Source organism: Euprymna scolopes, chromosome 5 (genome assembly GCF_053919585.1).
Source record: "Euprymna scolopes isolate OS-2025 chromosome 5, ASM5391958v1, whole genome shotgun sequence".
In the NCBI taxonomy this organism is placed as follows: Eukaryota; Metazoa; Mollusca; class Cephalopoda; order Sepiida; family Sepiolidae; genus Euprymna; species Euprymna scolopes.
This window is the reverse complement of record NC_136486.1, coordinates 40,731,995-40,742,986: the sequence shown is the minus strand read 5'-3', so window position 1 is coordinate 40,742,986 and position 10,992 is coordinate 40,731,995. Positions and strand designations below refer to the sequence as shown.

Genomic DNA, 10,992 nt, shown 5'->3' with positions numbered 1-10,992 from the left:
GGGGGGTGTTATTGTTTTTTTTGTTGTTTTTTTTGTTTTTTTGTTTTGTTTTTTTTTACTAACGTTCACTTATTACAAGGTATATCACCACTTGGACGTAGAGGGCAACTATTTGGGACCATGCCTAGGAAAGGTTAAGAAGATGTTTGTTTACGTTACATTTAAACTTCTGCACATCAGTACAGTCAAGGAAGCAGGTATCAAGAAGGGAATTCCAAAGTATAATTCCTCGAGAGAAGAAACTATTAGAGTAGAAAGCTTTCTGGCATTTAGGGACATCAACAGTGAAGAGGTGAGATTTTGTTGCTAAGCAAGTTTGTCGGGGATATATACGTCGATAGGCACAAGTGCAATGAGTTTGTCAGAGTACATTCCATTAATGCAAAACTCGTCCAGTAGTTTTGCGGTTAGGGATTGTGCAATCTTTGTTTCTCTATAAACTTAAGAGTAGTATCAGTTGTTTCTGGAGACTAAGATAGGGGCCTTTATATTTCTACATTTATGGTGAATCGAGTGTTGAATCCCCTAAGAGATGTGTTTGCATGTATGAAGGTCAACTAGTAGCTAACAATGGGCTGACATTTCATTTAGTAATTAGGTTGTAATTGGTGTTTTGCTTTCAAATTATTACATAATTACATGAAAAATATTTACAAATGTCGACCCGCGTAAGTAATACTTTATTTTGTTCACCACAAAAAGGATAAATACTAAAATAAAATGTACCTTGCTCATGGAATTTTCGTTTAGTTGTAGACACAAGATAGAGAGTAAGGAAAATTGTTGGTAGTTGTTGTTGTTGTTGTTGTTGTTGGTAGACGAGTGTTTGGTGCGAATGTCTTACAAGAGGGGACCACATATAGAAGCTCAGTCGAGCACTTAGCATGGAAATAACGATAGAGCAGAGATAGATTCGCAACGTCTCTTTTGGGGAGAAAGAGAAAGTAGATAGGAGAAAAGGTCCCCGTCAAGTAAATTGAGATGGTGGGAGAAGTATGAGAGAAATGGGGAAAGACAAAGGTGGGGGTACAGATTAAAGAAGGGAAATGAACGGGAAAGAAAGGGAGAACAAACAAAAAAGGATGGAAAGAAAGGGGGTAAGAAAAAAGAAAGAATGAAATAAAGATATAATGATTAGAAGAAAGGGAAGAAAAAAGTGGAAAAAATATAGAGAAATAAAAAAAAATAAAAACAACAGTAAGAAGCATGCAAGCCATAGGACGGATAAAGAATAAGAATTAAAATATAAGCATAGAAAGAAAGAAAAATCGTATGATATGGATTAGAAAGTGGATAATATATACGTACGTATTATATATAAAAAAGACACTTTCTTCCTGTACATTTTTATGTATATGTGAGTTTGTTCCCTATTGACTCCAAAACGGATGGTCCGATTTTTTTTTATTTCACACAAATTTACTTTATACGCCTGTTATGTTTTGTATCTGAATATCTCCGATAAGTATCGAAAATCGATAATCGAAAAATATCCGATAAACAAGGAACAGTTCAATTTTGACTAAAGTAATTATAAAGCTAATATCCCAAGTGTATGTAAGAAGTGTTATCACTGTACAAGTAGAAGAGTCCTGTGTATAAAATTAACGGTAATGAATGTTTAAACTTTTATTCAATCCATTATATATATTTTTGTAAGATCTCTACAGTGCAATGTAAACTACAATCTATTTGGACTAAGTCACTGCGGAGAGGCATGTGAAGCTTCCTCGAGGTTCACCGCAATGGGCCCCTGACTAGAGCAGGCAATTAATCAATTTGATTGCAAAAAATGGGCGCTTTCACTGATTTCGGTAACAATAAATGTATTGGAAGTGTTGAACGTTCGTGGATCCTTATTCAATCCCAGGCAACATTGGGTTTCCCTTCTAGTGATTGATAGAAAAGACAGCAAGAGAAAGTAAGAAAAGGCGAGAAACGTTTGGTATTCGTTCTTTTCTATCCACATCTAAACACGGGCAGACAACTCGTTAAATAAATGATCACGTTTCCATCTCTGGAGTAAACGTACATTGCTGCGTCTGAAACGGCATTAATATGACCATGCACAAGCATCACCCATAAGTCTGTTCTCTTCACACTTGTATAGACATAAATGAAACGCCAATCAAAGGCATGCATTTCGGTAGATGCAGATGCAGCGGATGAGGTGAACGAACGGCGTGATGGGCGCGAGAGAAGACGGAACGGGTTATAAAAAAAATGGTTGTGCGTTTGCGAGTCCTTAGACAAAGAGGAAACTCATTAATTCATCGGATCTCATTCTTTTAAAAATAGAACACCGACTGCATGGAAACGTAGTCGTCTTTCTCGTAATTCTTCAGACATGATAATCGGGATCACATATTTTCGTTAACGACACACTTTTCGAATAGTAAAAGAATTCGTTATATATATATATATATATATATATATATATATATATATATATATATATACCAAGTTAAAGGTATTCGGGGGATAAAACTCATGAATTAAAACGACATTATTAAAAAATGCTCGGTAAAAAAAGAGCAAAATATAATATTTTTTATAATAATAGCGACTATTTAATAGTCGTCTATATAAATAAAAATATTACACACACAACCACACACGCACTCATATATATATATATATATATATATATATATATATATATATATACCAGGATAAAGGTATTCTGGAGATAAAACTTATGAAATAAAACGAGGTTATTAAGAGTGCTCAATAAAAAAAGAGCAAAATATAATATTTTTATAATTAAAACGATTATGTAATATTTGTCGATATAGATAAAAATATTGTGTGTGTGTGTGCGTGTGTGTGTGTGTGATCAATTGAATAATATAAATATAAATATTGCATATTAGATCCTATCGTGATGAAGGGATGCTCGATATTTTCGATAAAGCATTAATATAAAACAAATTGAAATGAAAAATAAAAGCATATATTACTTCATCAAATATTCAAACAAACAGTATGAAAAGAGAATAAATATAATTTCATTTTAATAATCTTTGTTAATGAACTAATAAAGGTTACCTTTTATCATTTCAATTTATCTTATATATATGTGCGTGTCTGTGTGTGTGTGTAGAATATATATATATATATATATATATATATATATATATATATATATATATATATATATATAAAGTGTGTGTTAGTAATTCCTACTGCTTATTTGAATTCAAAAAAAATGTATGGATAAAAAATTGATTTTTTCATCCGTACATATATATATAAATGTACGTATGCATGTATGTATGTATGTATGTATGTATATATATATATATGTATATATATATATATATTTGAATATATATATATATATATATATTCATATATACATATATTTGAATATATATATATATATATTTGAATATATATATATATTCATATATATATATATATATATATATATTCAAATATGAATATTCGGCATTAAATAACCCGAAAAGGGTTGATATGCCGTAAAACAAAAACAACCAACAACCAATCAAATATATATATTTAAATTCAAATGTGTATATATTATTACACACATATTTATATGTGTATATGCATACATATACAATATATATATATATATATATGTATATATATATATATATATATATGTATATATATATATATATATATATATATATATATATATATATATGTATATATATATATTCACAATATATAAAATGTACATTTTATTTTCTTCATTATTTAAATGTAAGGTAAGTTATTCCCATAAACACCGGAAACTCGTAGACGGATACATTAACGTGGAAAATAAAAAGAAGGTGGTAACGTGATTGGCCTCGGGGTGGGGGGGGGTCCGTCGTGAACAATTAGAGATCAGAATTAGAGATAAGAAGCGAGAGGAAAAAAGAAAAATATGACAGAGAAAACGAACATAACCAAGAGAAAATAATGATGACGCGAGAGAAAGAAGTTGCAAAGAAAAAGTGAGAAGTAGAAAGATTGAATCAAAGAAAGAGAGAGAGAGAGAAAGAGAGAGAGAAAAGAAAAGAACAGTGAAACAAATACAAAGAAAGATACTGAGAGAAATACATAAAAGAGAGAACAGATAGTTCAGATTCACCTCCTCCCGTACAACCATCTAGTGAAGAAACACAGAACTTTGTATGATGCCTGACTGCTCACGATCAGTTATGCTACTTTTTCAGATTAAAATACAAATAAACTAAAAAAAAAAAAAGGTGGTGTATCGTTGACCAAATGGATGCCATTATTAAGCTATAAACTCAGCTAAGACAAATTCAACTCCTATCAGATCTGTTGTGATTATTTACTCACTAATACTTTTCAGAAAGGCATGAACCTCAAAATCCCCCTTAACTATATGTAAACAAAGCAATTCATTTAACTTTTAAAATGTATATCATATTTCCGCATTAAGGGATGTTTTTGGCGTATAACAGACGAAACTAAAATATTATGTCCTCAAAGAAGTATCTATATATTAATACCGTAGTACCTTTAACGCACGTACTTGTGTCACGGTTTCCAGATATTAAATTATTCGTTCGGGTGATCCTATTTATAAAAAAGGAGGATAGAAGGTGATAACATATTACGAACGTTAAATTAGTATATCTATATACCAATTTAATGTTTGCAGTATGTCATCATTTTCTATCCTCTTTTTTAATAAATGGGATCTCCCATCACTGAAGACACAATATAAAAAAAAAATTTTTAATTGAAATTTTTAAAAAATGATGTCGCTTTTGGGCCGTACGTAAAACTGAAGTATACTTTCTTGGTCTTCTGGCTAGGATCCTATTCTGTCTATAGATGGTATCATATCGTGGGGTTCCCGTTTGCGCCGGGCGTCCATGCAATGGGGATATGTCACAGACTCCTATAAGATTATTGGAGATAAACGTTAATAATCAGATATATTTTTTACACTACATTAACCAGATTTCTTAGATAAATACTTTTACAGTTTTAACAATAGGGCTACAATAATATCGCGGGGTCTCCATCCACGCCAAAGGTCCACAGTATGCCCAACAGCAATATATTACGCATGAAAGATGCCGCCGTGGAATTTCCACGGGTCTCGCTAGTAATAAATAAATAAGGCAAACACATATTTTGACAGGAGAATATGGTTATCTTACAGTAACACAACGCCACCAATGTAATCCTTATATAATTAATAATATTAACTCGGTCAATATCTTATATAATCATAGGAAGATACATTTTATATCTGATTACGAATGCGAACAAAATACACAAAAAGAAAACTTAAATAAAAAGAAAAACAAAACTATGTATAACACTATAATAGTTATGATATTGGTTATGTAGTCCGTGGCATAAAAACTTGTGCGAGTTGAACCAGCTTTTACCGTATAAGGAAATTTCATGGAAATATTAAGTTCAGAAGTGATCCCCCCGTCCAATATACATTCCGGTTAAGGAAGATGATGACATTAGGTCTTTGTTGTTCTTGCAGGGAGATGCCCTTCATAGAGCGCTTAGTATTCTTAAATGGTCACCCATCTGATACTGGCCAGGCTTGACGTTGATTAACTACGGTGATCTAACGAGAACCGATGCGTCAACGTGATTATGCCGTATATATAAGCTTATATCTCTGCATTATATAACTATTTTCTTGAAGATAGTAAGATTTTATAAGTACGAATGTCCAGTTAAAGATGATTACGCATTGTCGCAGAATACAAGAACGTAGGTGTTTTAATATGATGCGGTTTTTATCAAACGATGATGATGTATAGGCAAACACACGGGCGTATCCTGTCAAATAGAATTTTAAGTGTATTCATATGAATTAACACTTAAAGATATTTATAAAATTGGAACGTGATCGGATATACAATCAACTTGTACCCTTTAATGAAATTTATATACTAATACGCTAAGGCATCCGTGCGTACGTTATCACTTTTCACACACATTAAAAAAATGTGATCATCTAATGTTGATTGTTGATTAACGTAATGTTGCTAAGGTAAATAATTCCAATTTTACCCATTTTAAAATTAATTGTTCTAAAATCAATTCGTGTCGGTCCGTGAGACTAAAGCAGTTCAATTTCATAAAGTGATTTTCTGTTTTATTGGTTTGAAGACTGGCAATTCTTTCTGAGAACACAAATAATATTATTACAATATTATTGTTTATTGCTTTAAAAAAGAAGAAGAAAGAAAGCTTCTACAATTTTAAATAAAATAAATATAAAAGGGACATTTTTTCTTACATATGGAAAGAACATTTAACAGATAACGACAATTATTTTATTGGAAGAAAAATCATTCTTTAATGCTATTGATTCTGACATATATGTATTATTCCAAAATGAATATTATTATTAACAGTAATTTATAGAGATTAATACAGAAAGCATTGCAGAATTTACGCGTAGTCCCATTAGTTGAAATTAATGTTATATTAACGTCTACTTTATATATATATATATATATATATATATATATATATATATATATATATATATATATATATATATATATATATATAGCACTTTGGCTATACCTATGTATACTTGAGTGTGTATGTGTATTAAGTTCATTCTCCATGGACTCCGAAACGGCTGACACGATTTTTTCTTAATTTCACGCAAATATACTTTTTGTGTCAGTTTTTAGATTAGTTTTGTATCTGAATTCATCTGATAAGTATCGGATATGGAGAGTCAAAAAAATCCAGTTGAAGAAGAACACACACACACAAACACACACACACACATATATATATATATATATATATATATATATATATATATATATATATATATGTATATATATATATATATATATATATATATATATATATGTATATGACTCATTCATTTAATAAATTGATATACGAAAATATAATTTTATGCGTAAATTTTCAGTATTTGCTTCAACAGTGCTGAATACGTAGGTAGAGCTAGGTAGTAAGTTATAAAAATATATATGGCAATTAAGCTACACCGAATATTCTGCGTTTCATTCTCGTGTGAATTCGTCAGGCTTACATATATAAACACTGTCAATGTAAGTGTTTATTTATCTTGCTAAATGTGTTAAGAATGTATACGTTTGTAGAAAACTACATGTACAAGATGCATCGAATATACTGTATGCTTGAGAATGTTTTTGTATGCTCTCCAATACATTGTTATGCAGTGATGGAGAATATTCGAATATATCTGTCTTCTGAAAATAATTTCGAAACATGGAACATAGGTCGCATAAAATGATGTATAGCGATACGTATATAGAAACTCATACCATGAAGAAACTCCCAGAAAGAAATACAAATTCGCAATTAGATCAGCAATTATTATTATCATTATTAATATTATTATTATTATTATTATTATTGTTATTATCATCATTATTATTATTATTATTATTATTGTTATTATCATCATTATTATTATTATTATTATTATTGGCCCATAAGAAGCTTTCACACAAATAACCAAAGATCTCTCCTTGAAAAAAAACCTATGGTGTTCCCTGGAAGTTGAGTCTCCCTAGATTTTCAGTACTCTCCATCTCTTTCGATAACATTTGAAAATGAATTTGCGTTATCGCAACAGCCGCTTACCATTGATTTCTTGGTGACAGCGGCCATTGGTCTCCACTGGAATTTGAGTGGCAATAAGCCTCTCCAAGGTTCCAGTCCTCTTCGCACTCGTCCAGCGGACGTCTGGTCAATGCTCTCTCCTCGATCTTTCCATCCTCCTTGACCCCTATTATTATTAGTAGTATTAGTATTATTAGTATTATTAGCTAGTTGATTGAAGAAATGATAACACCTAAACTTATTTGCCCCGATGTACAATTGTATCGATATTGAAACTATAGACATGTCCCTTCTTTTGTCCTTTAGTCCATGAGAAATTTTTCTGACAAAGGAGAAAGAAGTGTGGATAGGAATCTATTAATCTGCACTTATTATAGGCTATGTTTTGACCTTGAAGTAGTATGTAGTTTGTTTTCTTTTGTTTGTTTTTTTTAGTTTCTTATATCAAGTGGCTTCATATATTGTCTGGGGCGATTTCCATAAAAAAATCGTAATTCACTTCCTTTTCTATAACATTACCGAAACATGTGGTCACTCATTTTTCGAATTTGTTCTTGTGATCAAATAGCGTATGGCTCCGAATTTAACCATCTCGCCAAAATGTTTAGGAGGTTATGAACGTATAACGTATTACTGGTTGTTGAAAGATAAACACTGCTGTAAAGAATAAGCGTTCACCGTTCATCTACTTCTGCACTAGAGATCACGTTAACCATATAACGCTTCCATGTTAATGGTTTAAATAGATATAGTGATATGTAATAATCTACGGCTCCCTACAATACACAAACAAGAAGATGTTCTTTTAGCAGACGACAATTGATTAGATGATTATGCTATCTTTATCGTTTGTCTGTATTCGTATTTGTAGCAGTAATATTAGTTAGAGCGATTATAAGTCATAAAACTAGCAGGTCTTTGATTTGTGCAAGGTCAGTGTTAGAATGCACGGCACATATATTATAAATACGTTCAGCTTCAATACTAACACTTTTTACTTTGGGGTCACTCTATGATAAGGATTATAATGTCATGTGGTCGGCAAGACAACACTGATGTTTAGCAATAATGGAACTCGCATATGGTTTAATTATTTAAGAGCAGGCTCAACAATTACGTACTTGTATTGGACCTAAAAACGACCATGTTATAGTTTTGGACCTAAAAACGACCATGTTATAGTCAACTGAGAAGTAGACGAATATTTCTAGGAAAGAAACTTTGCTTATGGAAATGGAAATTTCGTTTAGTTTAAGCAGAACTAGAAAGCAAGGCAAATTCGTAACAACTGTTGTAGTTTGACGAGTATTTGTCGCGGATATTTTTAATATTTTATGAGGGGGCCATACACTGAAGCTTAGCCGATCACCTGTCATGGAAATAATGATAGAACAATGATAGCTTCGCAGTCTCTTCTGTGAAAAAAGGGAAAGATTTCGAAGACGTTTTTTTTTACTTTGTCATGGCAGGAAAGAGTAATCTTAACAACTTCTCCCTGGATGTGACAACATAGTGATGCTGAAGTTTCAGTTGGGTTGCAGTTGAGACTTCATTTTTGGCAACTCTATCAATAAGACTGTCACACTTCTGACTCATACGTAGTTCTTATCTACAAGAGGTGCCGTCACAATATCGCAGCCAACACTTAAGAACTCACCCTCTTCTGAAAGTCCCAAAACTTATTAATGTTACTGAAAAGAAGTCATTTTTAAATATCGGGTAACCGAGGTATCTCGTATTTGTTGATAAGTACATATTTTGTTCGGTTATTACACGCGGAGACGATAGATATGGATCTTAGAAAGAGTGTTGTAGGAATGTGTTTTAAATGATTATTATCTCGTAACAGGTTCACTTTACCTTTCGTCAACGTAAAGGAATTTGAAATATCAGACACATACATACAGAAAGACAAGACGTTTCTTCTAAAAATATTACTCGGCACACAGATAAAAATAACAGTATTTGTACTATTTTACGTACTGTTAATTTTTGTTACGTACAATACCGCCTCTTTTCTTTTCTTTCTTTCTTTCTTTCTTTATTTATTTATTTTGACAACCGGATATACGCGTTTCAAGAACGTGGCCGGATTAGAAATACGTTCGAGTCATAGGAAGGTATTGCAGATAGGGTTAACTTACCGCATGAGGTTACGTAATACTTCTAATCAACTTAGCGATATGCAGACAATTGCAATAGGAGATCGATATAATAATATCGATTTCTTTCAGTGTCACATTAATACAGATGTTTATATACTGATTAGATTTCTGATGCGTTTTATTAACGAGAAAAACGAGAATTCAAAGGAAGTGGGGGTTTCGAAAAACGATAAAAGAAGTTTGGTTAGATTTTAATCGGATTAAATAAAGTCGGGTCTACAATCAAACTAATAAACACATGAAAATTTAAAAAAAAGGTCAGTATCTTTACAGTGGATAGATGTATGTAAGATAGTTATCTCTTTAAGGCTGATTTCTAATTTAATTAATCTGGCGAACACGTGGCGAAAAACTGAAAAGCTAATTGTTGCCATAGGCCATGCATATATTCTTTAGATCTCTCTTGTTCCTCATTTCTCTCTCTCTCTCTCTCGCTCTCTCTCTCTCTCTCTCTCTCTCTCTCTCTCTCTCTCTCTATCTATCTATCTATCTCTCGCTCTCTACACACACACACACACACACACACATACACACACGCCCACACACACAGATTGCGAAAAGTATAAAAGTTTTCATCTTTTCTTTATTCATTTTAATGAGTGGTATGTATGTCTATAAAAAGGGTTTTTTTTACAAGAACAAAATTTTCGACCGTACCTTTGGTCTTCCTCAATGTCATCAAGAGGGGTTTGCGTGTACGAGAGGGGTGATATGGGGAATATGTATAGCCAATGAGAAGATGTCGTGTAAGCATTATACGCATATACATATACGTACGCATATACACACATACACATAATACATACATACAAAATACATACATATAAAATAAAAATAAAAGAGTAAATTAATAAAGACAAAGAAAAGCGCATTTCATTTCATTATACACATCTGACATTTTGAATTTCAACAATAATATTTTTCCTAAAAGAGAACAGAAAAAGTCTTCTCACGTCATAATGACGCCATATCTTTTAAAATATAATGACTATGAGTTGTTTTGAGAAGGAAGAACGTTGTACATACTTTGAATGTCAACCACTATTTTTTTCGTTCGTATAAAAAGAACAAAAGCATCGCTTTCACATTACAAACGTTTCAACGGTATTTTGAAATTAAGACGAAAGGCTAATAAATGTATCAATAATTTTGATTTGCTCCTTTTTATGCATGTATATGATACAGTAATATGTGCCTCGTATTAACATTTGCATATTATATTTAGCTG

At 31.7% G+C, this 10,992-nt stretch overlaps 1 long non-coding RNA gene across 1 annotated transcript; it reads right to left on the bottom strand.

The window, feature by feature from the left end:
- Positions 1-8,359: 8,359 nt before the first annotated feature.
- On the bottom strand, positions 8,360-10,609 carry LOC145276790 (uncharacterized). Its single transcript, XR_013868014.1, has 2 exons — positions 10,277-10,609; positions 8,360-10,220 (listed from the first exon to the last, which is right to left on the bottom strand). It is a non-coding gene; the product is annotated as an uncharacterized LOC145276790 (long non-coding RNA).
- Positions 10,610-10,992: the final 383 nt, after the last annotated feature.